The 17,740-nt window shown below is 37.6% G+C and overlaps 1 protein-coding gene and 1 pseudogene across 2 annotated transcripts in view; one reads left to right on the forward strand and one right to left on the reverse strand.

Moving 5' to 3' along the window:
• GABRG2 (gamma-aminobutyric acid type A receptor subunit gamma2) overlaps window positions 1-17,740 on the forward strand; it is a 104,029-nt gene that overhangs the window by 71,555 nt on the left and 14,734 nt on the right. The gene's annotated exons all lie outside the window — the stretch shown is intronic.
• LOC127490534 (fibronectin type III and SPRY domain-containing protein 1 pseudogene) lies at window positions 1,747-11,203 on the reverse strand (annotated as a pseudogene).

Genomic DNA, 17,740 nt, shown 5'->3' on the forward strand with positions numbered 1-17,740 from the left:
GCTTAACAATGCAATACATTGTTCTCTGGAGTAATTCCAAATTCCTTTACATGACATACAGTTAAATTAATACTTCCTCTTCAAGCTCATCTTTTTCTACCTCCCCCTTCATCCAATCCTAACACTCAACACTAGAGCCAGAAGAACTGTTTATAATTCCACAAATATATCAGGCTTTCACATGGTTCAGGGGTTTGTATTTTCCTCTTCACTAAACGTTCTTCCTGTTTACCTCAATGACAACTCTGATTTCTCCTTCATCATTCCACGGAAACACAGATAGTCCTGACAATGTGTTTGAATCCCCATTCTCTTTTTATCCCTTTTCATGGCACTCACAAAAATACTTTCAGTTGCTTGCTTATCTAAAGTCTCATTGTACATGAAGGGGATCATTCAAACTGGGTCTTTATTTTTTTCTTTGGTATCTCCAGTTATTACCGCTGGGAGCGGCTTATAGTAGGTGATAAATAAACATTAGTTACTTTAAACCCATTTAATATTTAAAGGTAATTATCTCTTCCTAAACTTTCAAAATTCACAAAGTTCCAAAGATAATTTCAAGGCAACATCACCTCTGTAAACATAACATTATTACCTAAAATGTAATGTATTGAAGTGAAATGGACATTTTGAGATTTGATAATTGTTTCAGCCCTGTTTATTCTGTTGAGGAACAGTGTTTATTTTCTTCATACTATTTCTTGAACTCTTTTTTTCATCTATTTAAAATTATACCTTTAAAACATTATTTGTTTATATTTTACTTGTAGTACATAAGTACAAAAACTAGGCATATGCCATCTGTAATGTAAAGAGAAGAATTCCATTTACAGCAATTTGCTAGGGATCATATATGACACATAAAGGGTGTTCATCATTCTCTACCAGGCTTTATGTCACTTAACATGATGTCTTCCAGTTCCACGCATTTTTTTACTTTTTTTATTTTTAAACATTTATTTAGTAAATGTAAATTTCCAAAGTACAGCTTATGGATTACAATGGCTTTTTCACCCCCATAACTTACCTTCCACCCACACCCCTTCCATCTCCCACTCCCTCTCCCATTCCATTCACATCAAGATTCATTTTCAATTCTCTTTATATACAGAAGATCGATTTAGTATATTAAGTAAAGATTTCATCAGTTTGCACCCACACAGAACATAAAGTGTAAAATACTGTTTGAGTACTACTTATAGCATTAATTCACATTGAACAACACATTAAGGACAGAGATCCTACATGAAGAATAAGTGCACAGTGACTCCTGTTGTTGACTTAAAAATTGACACTCTTGTTTAGGGCATCAGTAATCTCCCCAGGCTCTAGTCATGAGTTGCCAAGGCTGTGGAAGCCTTTTGAGTTCACTGACTCTGATCATATTTAGATAAGGTCATAGTCAATGTGGAAGTTCTCTCCTCCCTTCAGAGAAAGGTACCTCCTTCTTTGATGGCCTGTTCTTCCTACTGGGATCTCACTCACAGAGATCTTTCATTTAGGTCCTTTTTTTTTTTTTCCCCAGAGTGTCTTGGCTTTCCATGCCTGAAATACTCTCATGGGCTCTTCAGCCAGATCTGAATGCCTTAAGGGCTGATTCTGAGGCCAGAGTGCTATTTAGGACATCTGCCATTCTATGAGTCTGCTGTGTATCCCGCATCCCATGCTGGATCGTTCTCTCCCTTTTTTATTCTATCAGTTAGTATTAGCAGACACTAGTCTTGTTTATGTGATCCCTTTGACTATTAGACCTATCAGTATGATCAATTGTGAACTGAAATTGATCAATCCCACTTGGTCTAGGATTTTTTTTTCAGTATTTGAGCTTTATTGGAAGGGGAGTGGGGAGCAGCCCCCCTCCCCCGGAAGCGCCCACTTCCTCACAGTGGCCCCTGGTGAGGCGTTAAGGCTCCCAGCGGCAGCTGGCGGTTAGGGGGGGTGGTGGCGCGCCTGGCCTAGGTGAGGCTGGAGTTGGAGCTGCTGGTGGTGCTGCCCCGCTTCTGCAGGCAGCGCACGCAGCTGGGCACCTGCAGGCCCATGGTCACCTGGAAGCTGCCACACCACGGTGAAGGCAGGCAGCAGCGGCTGTGTGAACTTGGCCTTGAAGGTGTGCAGCAGCTGTTTGGTGCGGGTGTTGTAGAAGGACAGGAGGCCTTGGTGGAAGTCGCAGTGCACGCCCAGGCAGTCGGGCACCGGGGCGTCCAGCACCTTCACCTTGTTGGCGTGCTTGGCCGCGAAGCTGACCTGCAGCCAGTTGTTGATGTGCAGGCACCGGGACGCGGCTGTCTTGCCCAGCTGCTCCAAGCGGCCCAGGCTGTCCGGCTCGTAGCGGACCTCCCAGTAATGCTCGCTGCCATCGATCAGCGTGTCCCCCAGCACCGTGTAGGACTCGGCCGTGAAACGGTCCTGTCCCCCGCGACTGGAGGGCATCCTCTTGGGAGATGGGTTACCCCTGGCCGGGGAGTTGACAGGAGACGCCGTCCGCCCCTTGCCATCTTTCTTGATGTCCTACACCTTCCCGCCCATGGCGTCCCACTCCATGGAGCGATCGTCCACCCGCAGGTTCTATTTGTTGAACTCTTTACTTAGAGTAGGGTTAACCTTATAAGTATAAAGTAAACTGAAAATAGATCTCTGTAAAAATTAAGAGTGGGAATTGGAGAAGGTGGAGGAAGAAGTGTGGCAGTATGAGTGGGAGAGAGGGTACGGTGGGAAGTATCACTATGTTCCCAAATCTGTATATATGAAATATATGAAACTTGTATTACTTAGATAAAATTAAAAAAAGCAAAAATCATAAATATTAAAATTCAATAGTGACATGCTTTAAGGATGTAAAAAGAAGAAAAAATATTAATTACAGGTATATACGTAAGAGATTAAGGGAGCAGGAGTGTTTGAAATTCATAATTTGTTAAGGTTTATTTTTCCATCTGAAAATTATCAAATATATGCCCACTGGAAATTTACGTTTTGAATATAAATGTAATTGTTTTTGCATGAAAGTCATCCTTTCATTGCTGGCTGTATTATAGATATTTGAAATAAATGAATGTTCTTCAATATTAAAATTATACTAGAAAAAATTTAAATCATTCAAGGTTCATATTGGGTTGATTTAGCTGCCCTCACCATTTAATCACCTATAATGATGAACTTTAGGGTATGATTAAAATTAAGATTTGGATAAGATTCTATAATCGGGAGCATCTTTATCATCAGGTAATGCAAAAATCTGCAAACTCACACCTCAAGATGAGCATATTGAGGTTTGACTTTAACGGTGGATTAGAGAGTCAGGCTTCTCAATGAATAGTTTGGGGGCTGTGGTTATAGCTGTATCATACTGTGTACCATGATACCAGAAAACCCACTATGAAACAATCTGTGCACTGAGATCAAAGCAGTATGTCCCGGCAATCCACCATAAAAAGCCAATGCCTAGGAAAGTCAGTCATTAAACATGGAGTCTATCATGTTTTCTTCCTCCCAGATCAATCCAAAAACAGAGAATATGAGACAGGAGAGCTGAGTATACATGTAAAGAAACCGATGTTCTACTGAGTTAAGTAACTTAAACTTATACACTCAGTAAGAACCGGAATCAGGGTCAAAATCTAGATTTAATCTCAAAACTCACATTGCTATCACAGCATCCACATAGAGAGAGCACAGAGCACTGCTCAGGCAAACGCTCTGTGTGAGTTAGGCAGGAAGTGGGAATAAGACCTTTAGTTTTATGGAACAGAACTCATCCAGAGAAAAGGACCAAAGAAATGGGAATCATGATTTATAAATTCAACATTTATCATGCTCTCTCTTAGTTCTTCTGAATTAGCTCAAGAAAGGGAAACCCTCATTTCTTATAACTGCCAGGCCCAGTTTCCGGAGTGTCCTTCCTTGCAGGGAGATCAAAGAACATGGCTACATGCCAAGCCAAGCATCTTTTCTGATTAGCTATCCCGAGATTTCTTCCTTGGCTGAGATTCAGTGAGAGGGTGCATTGATTTCATCTCAGATTCTCATCTGAGTCATACAGCACACATTCAATAAGTGGCAGAGACACACTGTCATTCTCTCCCTGGAGAACAGCTGACTAAGTGTGGCGAGGCTGTTTGCTAGCATCCCTGCCCTCCTCTGGCTTGTTTCACATAACAACATGCCACAGCTTTTCACCAAACAATACAAGAAACCGCCCTGACTTCACTTCTCCTGACAACGACGGGGGAAATATGAAGCCACGCAAAATGCTGTTGCTCCAAGCTCGGCTCTCAGTAAGCAGATAATCAATCGTCTCCTAGGCCAAGCGGCTTTCTTTCCTCTCCTCTCCCCTTTCTGCCAAATCCCACAGAGTAATCTAGGATGGAAGAAAACTAATGCAAGAGTACTTCCAGAAGTTTACTGGAAAACACAATTGAAGATCAGGTTTTTGTTGTAAGTTTTTTTTTTTAATCCACACATAACTTTTTAATAACATGCATGTTCCATGCTTGCAGGTCTTCAAGAGGTCAAATGGGGAGTAAAAGGTCACAGGTTTCCTTATTACTAAAATAAAAGATTTGAATAAGTTGACAATTGAAATTGTATTTCTGTAGTTATGATTTTTTGGGTTATTATTTCAGTAGCATAGACCAAAATCATCTGTGCAATGCTTTTAGTGGAATGTTACTATAAGAAAATTCCAAATTAAAAATCAAGTAACTGAAATTCTTATTTAAGATCTGGTGCTAATTAATGGTACAACCTTGAGTGTATAATTTCAACTCTGAGCTTAGTTATAGCTCAAGTAGGTGATCTTTGATATTTCTTCTAAATGTGAATGATCAAAGTAACATGCTTTCTCCTTTGCAATTTGTACATTTTCTAATTATCTTAAGGTAGTAATGGCTTAAGGGGACAATTTTATGTTTGAAACTTCTTTAAGATTCATTTTTATTTATTTGAGAAGCAGTTACAGAGAAGGAGAGGGAGAAGGAGTGGGGGGGGGGAGAGAGAGAGAAAGAGACAGAAAGAGAGCTCTTCCCTCCAATGGTTCACCCCCAAGATGGCCGCAATGGCTGGAGTTGGGCCAGGCTGAAGCCAAGAGCCAGAAGATGCTGTCCAGGTCCCCACAAGGGTGGCAGGGGCCCAGGCACTTGTGCCACCTCCCTTTCTTTCCCATACACATTAGCAGGGAGCTGGATTGGGAGTGGTATAGCCAGGGATCAAATGGGTGCTCATATGGAACGCTGGCATTGCAAGCAGCAACCTAAGATGCCACACCACAGCTCTGGCCACAAGGACATGATTTTAGATGTAAAAACAAAGCAGTTCTAGTAGTAGTCTATTCTTTATTGATCAGTGTTTCTTTTTTTCTTAGCAAGAATAATCAAAGTCATACAGGAAGTAAAAATCATTCTCCATTCTATAATGTCCTATATCTAGCAAACCATCATTCCCATTAGTACTTCCCTTCCACTAAATTTTATATGTTGCTAAGGAAAGTACTGAGGTGAAGGAGCTAAACATTAATGTGTATGCTTGAATTCTACATAGTGCACATTGAATAGAGCTACATGAAGCTATAGAGGACAAGAAAGGAATTTCGATTTTACTATTTGAACACCATGTTATAAGTATGCTACAGATTCATTAATACCAACATCAAATCCTCTTTGAGAAATCTCTGCTGATCACCTGGCAAAGAAGTTTCTCAATGTTGAGAAAACAGTCCATTAGCAAATAATAGAGCTCTCTAAAATAAACAGCTATTATTTTTTGCTTCTTATTGCTTGCAAATCTTAAAAGCAGTCACTCCATATCACAGATTGATTAAATCTGAAATTTATTCAGGAAATCAAGCATGGGAAAAAGAAGGAGAAAAATCTATTAAATCTGTATTGCATAAACCGTAGTTCAATTTTATAATTCACAGTTTAGTTACTTAAATGACAGTATTAATAAAGATGAAAAAACACTCAGGGTGAGTTGAGAGACTTGGATTTTTAATACTGACCTTAGGCAAACCCTGCAAGCTCTCAGAGTTCCACTTTCTCACCTGTGAAATACAAGAAATGACCTGATCCCTAAATTCCCTTTCAGCACTGACACTAGAAGATCAAATCCAAATTCAAATCAATCAATGGAAGCCCTGAAAACTCCCCATATTATGAGGTTAGAGACAGTTTCAGCTTTGGTGAGCAGAGCTTTATAGCATTGTTCTTAATGCTGATTAGACATGGAGTACCATCTGTGGAATAAAACAAATGCCAACTCAAAAATAAATAAATAAATAAAAGACTGGGAGTGAAGTAGGCAGGAGTACAGGTTAAAATCCATTAGGCTTGTGAGCTGGAAGACTACACCTTCACCATGCCCCTGTGTCACCTCACGCCCCTGTGTGGCCACATGCCCCTACCTGGCCACACCTGGGTGCCCACCGGCCAATCAGGTTAATTAACCACTCCCCTTTGGAAGTGGGCTAAAAGCCTGGGACGCAATGTGTCCCTCCCTGTGTTACTGGTGAATGGCAGGGTTCTTGTCTTTGAGCATGACAGAAGTCATGAGACAGAGAGTAGTAGAAAGTAAAATAGCAAGGTTTATTAGGGAAGGCACATCCGTAAGAACAGATGGGCACCTCTCCAGACAGAACCTGAGAGAGAGTGCTCAGTTGCTCAGACCTGGCGGGGGGAGGGAGCGAGGTTACATGGTTGAGTGGAGAGAGTACACCTGAGCAGGCCTGGTGGGTGGCTCAGCAGTGAGGCAGAGGGCTGAGTGCCCAGTCTGGCTGAGGCCGGGGGTTTTTAAGGGGATGAGTCTTTGTCTTCTCATATCTCCTCCAGAAACAAAAGACTTTATGGGTGTAAATACTAAAAACTCCTATCTGAGTTTTCCCCCTGAAGTTATCAGACAAGAGGAAGCCTGGCTGGCATTGCCCAGGTTAGAGGAAGGATGGGCAGGAACCCTTGGAGGATCAGGATCCTGAGCAGGATATTTGAAATGCAGATATCAGGCAGAAGGGGCGGGGACCCCCACCTGGTAGATTATCTGTTAGAAGGGGCAGGGCAGGATGCAAATACTGGGCTGCCCCTGAAATGTTATTGGGATGACTTTGAGATGCATATGCTGGACCTAAATGTCTCCTTAGGCCTTTGTCACACACACATAAGCTCATATCTGACTTCCTTCCTAACACCAGTATTTAGAATTCTTCTCTAAATATTAGGCAAGAATCCTCTCAGGCTTATTAATGTTGGGGATTTATTAATAAGCATGTGGTGATATCATATGGCACCCCAAATTTCAATAGCATATGTGGCACCCCAAATGGGACTTCTGGGAAACTTTAAGGGGCCACATTTTCATATAGATTTTAAGGGGTTATTTCTGATACCAGGAAGGCATTTAAAAATCCTCAATAACAGTCCTGCAACAGCTGAAGCCAGATATGGAGCAGATGCGAACATACCTTAGTTCATACGACCCTTCTCAGAGCAAACTGAAGCCTATTCTGCTCAAAAATATCATCAGATTTTTCCCTGTGGACAGAGAATGCTTGGCACCAGCTTTCTACTCTAGACTGTCCTTTATAAAATGAAAAAGACACAATATCCCATGTGGAAGACAGGTTAATAGTCGAATTCATTCTTTGACATGTGGGTTGAAGACCAAGACAACCTTGAGTTCTGAATTCTAATGGTATAACGAAAAAGCATGTGATTGCATGCCTTTCCAAAAGTCCTCAAATTGTTGAATTTAATTAGACAGTTAAGTCACTAGAAGAACTTTTTGGTAAACAGAAGAGGTGACTATGCTGTCATCTCACCAGCCTTGTGGTGAGTCTTCAGTGTGCAGAGTCATACATAACAGCACAAGGCCTGCTACCCTCTAATAGAGAATATTGTTATATGATGATGTTTGTGCGGCTTTCTTATATTTTAATGTCTGTAATGGAGTCTTCTCAGTGGAAGGAGGAACATGGATAGGTTTGCTTTCTTGTTTATGACCCCAAGGGAACATTTCAATGCACTAGCAGAGGAACAACTACAGTATCTTTTTGTTTAAAATTGCAAGATAGAATGGGTCTAAGTTTTTGGCTTATTGACTTTTAAAGAAAACCATAAAGGTATTTACCATAAACAGAAACCATAAAAAGAACAATTCTAATATACAACTAAATTCTCAAGATCATAAGGTCTTCAAAGTTGGGTGAAAAAAATGGGAAAAGAAAAAAATTAGTGGTTAATAAGATTTAGTAACTTTTGTTAAGAACCTACTTTCTCTGTCCCTGCTATAAACTCTCTACAGAGATTTGAGTAATCTTTGTCAGAACTCTTTGAGGCAAGGAGATCTATTATTCCCAAGTTTCCATGTAGAAAAATTGAGACTAGAGAGGTGAAGTAGCTACTGTGCTTTTTGCAGCAAACCATAAGGTTTCCTCACTCAGAGAAGTTCAACTTCTTAGAGCTAATTGATGTTATATGACATAATTTACAGTGCTTTAAAAAAATAAGCAATGAATTTTAACAGATATCTTAAAATCCTTCTAAAATACCACAAAATGCAAAACTTCTTGGGTGAAATAATTCCATGGGGAGGCAAGAACCTTTAAAATTGAGTGCTTGGGAATAAAGAGCAAGTAAGGTCAAGCTTTTAAGCCTATAATTTTGTAGAGTATCCCCAGGAGTGATTTGACATCTTGGGGAACATTTTGTGATTTGACCTTTTGCAACTGTTGCCTGCAGTTGCCTGAATTTGAACATTCTTTTCTTCAGCTGCTTTCAAAGTCATTTTAGAAAGCTTGGTATTCTGATAACATTAGGTTTCCCAATCTCTGTGGAGCCTTTCTTTAAGAAAATGTCAGAGCCTGGGTTACAGCAGGTTCATTGAAAGGCTGAAAACAACATGAAAAATAGTGTATCTACCAACAGGCTCATTTCTCTAAAAGAGATTTCTAGGTTTGAGTTATAATTGTTAACAACATTTCTCTCTTTGTCTCCTGATTGTGGAACCATCTGTGAGATGTAGTTACTACACATTGTACACATAGAGTTTAAGTATGATTTTAATCTCTGGTAGCATGGGTTTTTAGGGCATTTTAAAAATTACAGTTGAGATTCTTGTCATCTCTCCTCCAAGATTAATCTTCAATATTAATCCGCCCAGTGTGGAAATGGATGTGCAAAACCTGTATACTTACTTAGAATACCTGGCTGGTACCTTCTGGGTACCCAAAGTTAGGACACAGCAGAAATACTACATCAAACTCCTACATTAGTCAAGAGAGTTTACAAAACGGAGGACAGAAACAACGTATTACTAGATGCATTTAGTAAGGAAATAGAACTAAGTGGTCAACTTCTCAATTTTACCAATCACATAAAACAAATCAAATAATACCTCAAAGAGAAGTGTGTTTGACAACAAGTTCTGTTTTATCCTAGGCATTCTCTAAAACCTAAATCTAAGATGATTATGTTTGGAAAATTTAACTTAAAGGCAGGTATCTTCCCACAGTGTGGAAACACATCTCTGCTGATAGTCATGGCAGTGGTGAAGCATGCGTGGCACACAATCAAATGTTCCTGTCTGAATAATTCATTGTTATTATTAGCATATTACAGAATTAAAACTCCATAGGTGCATTTTTAGAAATGATTTAAATGTACTTCTGTTAGCAGATGTCAAGTAGTGGTGAATATGCCTATGTCCCACATTGCAATATTTAGATTTGACTCTTGGCTCTAGATTCCTGCTAATATGGACCTTAGGAGGCAACAATGATGGCTCAGGCAATTGGGTTCCTGTCACCCTTGTGGGAGACTTGTTTGTATTCCTTGCTTCTGGCTCCAGCTCTGGCCCAACCTTTGTTGCTGTATGAATTTGGGGAGCTAAACAGTGGATGGGATCTCTCTCTCTTTCTCTATCTCCTGAATAAACAAAAAATCATCTATAAAGGATAAGTACATGTATATGTACTTTATGTATAAAATAAAGATTCATAAAAATATAAAACTTTTTTAAACCTACAGTATCTCTTACTGGTATCTCTCTTATACTGCTGAAAATATTCCCAATAAACTATAAGAGCTAAGAGTAAAATAAGAACCCACACTTTAAAATTTCTACTAAAATGGAACGTCTTAAAAATGTAAATTAAGTGATCTATTAATGTCTCAATAGTACTCTACACAGAGTAACTACACATAAAAGAACATTGGTTACTTTTGACCACCAAATCATGTTGATATGCAATTAATTCATACTTAGGAATCACAGCTTGATAAAAGAGATAGCAAATTTTACTGACACACATATGAGAGCCATATTACAGTTGGAGTGCATTAATGGCATGCATGGATACACTGATATTGCTATAAACAAGAAAAAGTTTGGCTACCTCATCATTAGCCTTGAAAGTTTCAGGAAGTCTTTTGACAAAGGCTAAAGACACATATCATTCAACAGGAAGCTTATCCACCAGTATAAAAGAAGTTATTCAACAACACAACTGTCTGAGGATGTTCTAACACCTTATCTATACATTGTTTTTGGAAGATTTCAGAACACTTTGTAGTACGCAAAATCAGTGCAGTTAATTCCCTCATGGAACTCACAGTAAACATACTCTAGGGAGGAATCCAGATTAAGGCTGTGCTTTAATTGAGATATTACACTGAGATCTGACTGAGGATATCTGGCGAGAAAAGGACTTCTCTGATGATCAGGCAAATTAACTGACATTTGAAGAAGGAAAGGAGTTAATTAAGTAAACATGGGGATATTAGAGTTTGAGCCAAAGTAATCAGCCTGACAGAAGTCCCCAAGGTAAGATGCACTGGGGAGGTGGGGCCATTTAAGGGACATTATGAACTTCAATTAGTGAGAAAACACTATTTAGGATGAGGCTGGAGACATGGAGGAAAAACTACGTGAAACCATGCAGACCAAGCTAATGATTTTTAGCAAGGTGTCCTGATGTCAAGGATTTGGGTCTTGGGTATACATTGTGGTGCAGTGGGTTAAATTATTGCCTGTGATGCCAGCACCCCATATGAGCACCAGTTGGAGTCCTAGCTGCTCCACTTCTGATCCAGCTCCCTGCTAATGCACTTGGCAAAGCAGTGTAAGATGGCTCAAGTACTTGGGCCCTTGCCCCCCACGTGGGAGAAGCGGATGGAGTTCCTGACTCCCGCCTTACATCTGGCCCAGCTTTGGCCATTGTGCCTATTTGGGGAGTGACCTAATGGATGGAGGGAAGGTTTCTCTTTTTCCTCCCTTCCTTCTTTTGCTCTGTGTGTAAACTGACTTTCAAATAAATGAATAAGTCTTTTTTACAAAGGGTTTGAGGTTTGGAGATACACATACATATGCATGTATATGTGTGTGTGTATGTGTGTATTGTGATCAGAAAGGCATAAAACATTCCAGAAGTTGAGGGTAACATTTGACATACAAGAACAAAAGAATATGAGTAAATCACGTGCCTGGGAATAAAGCGGAGAGGCTATGAATAGTGAGTGATAATATTGGGATGTTCACCATGATCAGAAAAAATTGGGCCAGAATCACAGGAAAAGCAGGGTACTTTTTTATCCTGAGAAAGTCGAATGAGGTTCCCTGAACAAACAGATATTCTAGAATGAATAGTTCAGCCTGGCATTGTCCAACTGAATTGTTTTTGATGAAATTTGCACTGTCCAGTACACTAATCTCTAGGAGCATGTAGCATTGAGTATTTGAGATATGCTTTGAACAATTGAGGAACTAAATTTTAAAATGCATTTAATTTTAAATTACATTCAGTTGGATACCATTTTATACAAGACAAGTCAAGACATACTACAAACTAAGTGTGTGGTTGTGATGGTACTGGTGGCAGAACTGGTGGTGGTTGGAAATACAGAATGAAGAAAAAGAGGGCATTATTTAGAAACCTAGGAAGGAGATGCCATCAGGAAGAATATAGACAGGAAAATCATATCATCATGATAGGAAAACTTATAGGTTGTCTAGGGGTTAGAGGACACAAAGGGAATAACAAGAGACAAAGCCATATGGTGTCATATAATCCAAAGTAAAAACATTGTTGATTCAAAGAAACAAGTTTGGATATTCTTTGAAGATACACACACACACACACACACATACACATACACATACACATATATATATAGTGATGATTGTAGCAATTTAATCAGAACTTTCAGAATGTGCCTGCCAGAAACCTTAATAATATAATCTAAGATAAATTTGCAGCTATCTGTCTAATATATGGAATGCCTTTTCTTAGACTGAGTACTCTGTGATAGCAAAGACTACAGTTTAGCTATGTTCTCCCAATCCCTTGACTTTACAAGACCTCCTTGCTGAGAGAATACTGAACATATTCCTGAATAGCTCATGATAGACTAAGCCACCATTGGGAATGGTGTGCAGGTGATGGATGCAGAAACCACTTGTGGGTAGTATGTATAGCGGTTGGAAACTGATTAATTGAAAAGTCTGTTCTCCTTAAGAATGTCTTAGATCATTCAAGGTCTCAGGATTCTGCCCAATACTTACCCATACTTGAGGGCAAAGCTCAAAAAAAAAAAAAAAATTTGGTTCCATTCAAGAGCAATAACTGCAAACTGATTTTTCCTGAAATGTTTAATTCAGAAATCTAGGAGAAAAGTGTGTTTTTGATAAACTTCCAGACTATATTCTAAATAGTTCTACTCCCACAAAAAAAAATTTTTTTTTGGACAGGCAGAGTGGACAGTGAGAGAGAGAGACAGAGAGAAAGGTCTTCCTTTGCCATTGGTTCACCCTCCAATGGCCTCCGCGGCCAGCACTCTGCGGCAGGCGCACCACGCCTATCTGAAGGCAGGAGCCAGGTGCTTCTCCTGGTCTCCCGTGGGGTGCCGGGCCCAAGCACCTGGGCCATCCTCCACTGCACTCCCTGGCCACAGCAGAGAGCTGGCCTGGAAGAGGGGCAACCGGGCAGAATCCGGCACCCTAACCGGGACTAGAACCCGGTGTGCCAGCACCGCAAGGCAGAGGATTAGCCTACTGATCCGCGGCACCGGTCCTCCCACAAATATTGTATAGCTCTGTTCCTAGTTCATACCCTGTCAATTCTGGACATTATCAGTTTATTTTTTCCTAATCAGATAGACTAAAACTAAACTACTTACCTCCACCTTTTATTGATCACTACTGAACTTGAGAATATTTTCAAGTATTTATTACTTGTAAACTTCCCATTCATTTCTTAGTTAAAAATTTAGATTTCTTTTCTCAATGACTAACTGAAATTCTTTATAATATTAACCTTCAATTTCTTACTTATTTTGGAAATATTCCAGTCAAGTGTGTTGTTTTTTCATTTTACAACTAGTTATAGCATTCTTTATAATTCAAAAGTTCTAATTTTTACACAGAAGACCTGAGGTATTTTTTTCTTTATGGCTTTTATATTTTATATTATGCTTAACAAACATTTCCCATATTAAGAATGTATGGATATTCTATACATTTTTCTTGTTTGGTATTTATATTCACTCAGAAATTTGTATCTTCAGTCCAACTTAAATTTATTTTATGTGTTATGGTGAAGTGGTGAGGTAAAGATCTAATTTCAGAAAATAATTTTCTTTAAAGAAAATTCAGCCATTTGACTAAAAGTCAATTTCATGGGGTTATGTCTCAGATTGCAATGTTTAATGAGTGATGATTAAGTTAGACTTAATGCCTTGTCTCAGCTTACCAGTAGGTCTATCTACATTGTAGAGACAAAATAATCTTGCTCCATTTGAGCCTTTAATTTAGATTCAGTTATGAGACCCCATAGTCCTAAACGCCACATTAATAATGTAGTGATCTTTGCAAAGCAGTGATTAAATATATGCATGGCTTGAATAAAGAAGGAATGTAATCAGCATAATATTTATGGCTTCAAAGTTATCCTAATAGAAAAAGATATATCCTATTCAACTATTTTGAAGTGGAATAAGAATCATAAGAGAGCAACAAGCAGAAAATACATTTCACTTGGTGTTTTTCAACATCATAACAAAATTTTAGGATACTTAAAGAGCATATATGCAAACCATTCATCCCAGGATCTCAACATGATAGACATCACCACTAATTACTAATATATATGTAAATAAATATATGCATACATATAATTTCAGGGGTTCAATTTAGAAAAATATTTCATTACTATAAAATCTTTAACTTTTTAAGAGTAGACAGTTTCATGGATGAAATAACATACTAATAAATACTGAATTGTAAAATTCTCATGCTTATTTAACATAACAGCAAAAACAATAATTTTTCATTAACATGCATAGTCTTTTCCTACAACCAGACAAGAGAGTCTTACAAAAAACAAAACAATGTACAAATGGATATTAATAGATGTTATTTCAAATTATATGTCACTTTCTTTCAGTCCTAGCCTGTCAATTTATTCTAAATTCAAGCTAATGCAGAAACATAACTAATTTAGAAAATGCTGTGACTTTAAACATCATGTTAGAATTTATCAGTAAAAATAATATATTTGAAATGGCTGGTTGGTATTTTTGACTTTGACTTTGGTTGGTATTTAAATCTTTGGAGCTTGGGGAACCACTGATGGAGCATTTTAAGGGGATTTGATTTTACAGGTTGCTCAGCCAAGAGTTTTTAAGAATACAAAAAGTGATGTGGGCTTAGAGATAAGGCAGGAATCAGGCTGTCACTGTGAAGCTGCTTTGCTCTTAAATGGTTTGTTCCCAAGTTTGAATCTGTAATCCACTCATAGAAAAGCTTCGGAAATGCTGGCAAAGACGGAAGATGCTGAGAAGCTATTACCTTATTTATGGAAATTGATAGATAAGTGGACCATGGACATTTAGATTCTGACCTGAAGGGAAGCAGAGAATTGAATTGAGATAATTATCTTGTTAACTTTGGACAAAATTAAAGTTCACCTTTTAAAAAGTCAGATCATTAATACCAAAGTGCAGATTCTCATTCACTTACAAGATAATGAAGAAGTTACTAGTACTCTCTACCTGTGTCTAAAATATTGTAATTTTTAAACATTCATTTAAATGTATTTAAAATGAGCAGAAAACTCAAGGACTTGGGAAATAGTAGAAAAAGTATCTCAGAATATTTATTAATTAAAAAGAAAATTTCTCCTTCTCTTTGCTTTTCCTACCTGGAACAAGACAGCCAATGGTATTCTGATCAAGGAAATGAGAAAGAAAAAAGACAGATATTAATAGAGATCATCTTGATGGCTCCTGATCCTGAACATCAGTAGCCATCAGGGAAATGCAAATAAAAACTGCAATGAGGTTTCACATCACCCCAGTTAGAATGGCTACCACTCAAAAATTTAAAAAAAAAATGCGGGCAAGATTGTAAGGGAAAAGATACATTAATACACTGTTGATGGCGATGTAAACTAGTACAGCCATTACAGAAGACAGTATGGAGAGTCCTCAAAAATCTGAAAATAGATCTACCATATAAACCAGCCATTCTACTCTTGGGAATTTACCCAAAAGAAATTAAATCAGAATATGAAAGACTTATCTGTAATCCCATGTTTACTGCAACAGCTAAGATATGGAATCAACCTAGATATCCATCAACTGATGACAGGATAAAAAATTATGGTAAATATGCATAATTGAATACTACCCAGCTACAAAAAAAATGAAATTCTATCTTTTGCAATAAAATGGATTCAACTGGAGATTATGTTTATTGAAATAAGCCAGACCCAAAAAGACAAAGGTTTTCCGTGATTTGTAGTTACTAATATACTGACTACAAAAATATAATGTACATGAAAGAAATTGACATTTTAAGATTATGATTATTGTTTACAACCCTTGTCTATACTCCTGAGGAATAGCAGGTTTTGCTACTTCCTTGGTGAATTCTTTATTTAGTGGAGGGATAAGTTTGTGGTTATAAAGGAAATTGAAAGTATGTCATTGTAAATATAAAAGAAAAATAAGAAAGGAAGGAAAAGGCAGGGTGGGAGCAAAGGAGGACAGGAGTGTAGAGTGGGAAGTATCATTATGTTCTTAAAACTGTACATAGGAAAAATATGAACTTTCCCTAATATAAATAAAAAATTAAAATATAGAGGTCATCTTAAATGTTTTTGTTCCTCATTTATAGCCCATGTCTATTATTATATTCTAAATTGGGGCAAAAGCAGAGACCAAACAAATTTGCAAAATGTGAAAAATTTAATTACCTTATGTTCAGGCAAATTAATGCAGAGAAAAAATCTCATTGGAATTAACTAAATTATAGTTATCATTGATAACACATTTCTACCATCAAGTCTACAGGCACAGTTGCTAAATACTGCTACTTCTGATCTCCAGGAGGGAAATAATATCCCATTAACTTATTCCCAAGATAGTGGTAGGTCTTGATACCTACTCAATAGCCATGATATAAACTAGTAGTAGTAGTATTTCAGTCTACTAAAAGACAGTGTTTAAAGTATTCAAAACTGCACATAGGAAACACTGAAGGGTTTAGGTACAAAGTGTTTACTTCCTCAGATATCTAATGGTTTTGCATGTCAACAGCTTGGAAGGCTACAGGATGAAGCTTGAGGGTGGGAAAGAACTGTATTGAGGTGGTAATAACTTACACTGCTAAGGCAGTCTTTTTGTATAAAATTTCTAGGGTACCTTAGTTTCAAACCAGATAAAATGAGTTAGGCACAAAGGGAAATACACGCACAAAGCCAAGTAAACAAGCTAAAATATATTATTTGTATTTAACTATTTATTTTCTAGGACAAAATATATCTAGTAAAGAAAAAAGAGCAACATTTGAAAAGGGGTCTTATGCACATATCTCATATTACAAGTGTAGATAGAGTCCTTGAAACTGATGTTCTCCAACAGAATAAAGAAAACATAAATGTATATTAACAGGGATATCTCAAAAATGGATTTTCTAATCTCAAAACTTGAAATCCTTTAAAATAATACTTGGCATAGAATAAAAGGAAGGATATGGAATTTTAAAAGAATGTTAAACATCATAATTTTTAAAAATCAGAGACTTCAAATTGTTTCAAAATAAACTGGTCTCATGCATAGCCATATGATGGTTCTTTGGTTCCTTTATTAGTTTTTAATTAGTATATTCTCTTGATTATTTATGTAAATAAATTTTTGTAAATTCCCCTCTTTAATCCAGCATGCTCAATAATACACCTTCCTATGTTCTTCATTTTTAAAATTTACAAATGCATGCACTGACTTGTTCATTCATTCGGAAAATGTTACTGATTGCCCATTTGTAGTCAAAGAGGATGCTAAGAACCAGTTGTGCAATAGTGGACTAATGGATAACCATTCACAGACTTACAAAGTCCAATAGAAGAGATAGATATAACAAAAATCACCACACAAATGAATGATGAATTGCAAATTTAAATGACAGTTGTGAAAGAAAACAATATAAATCAATGAAAGCATGAAAAATATTTCATTATACTAATTTGGTAAATTCTGAGTAAAATATTTATTATTGTCAACCATCAGCATATTTCCCTCCAGTTTGTGTGGATAAAGGTCTTAAGAAAAACAGGAAATTGCTACAAAATTCAGAAGATTTTACAAGCAAGATTGACATAGTGTTGAAACACTGTTTCCTGCCCTCTAAGCCATGTAATAAATTCACACTTTGGGTGGCAAGTAGGAAGACAAGGAAAAAAATCATCTAGAAAAAAATG

This window comes from Oryctolagus cuniculus, chromosome 6 (genome assembly GCF_964237555.1).
Source record: "Oryctolagus cuniculus chromosome 6, mOryCun1.1, whole genome shotgun sequence".
NCBI classification, from domain to species: Eukaryota; Metazoa; Chordata; class Mammalia; order Lagomorpha; family Leporidae; genus Oryctolagus; species Oryctolagus cuniculus.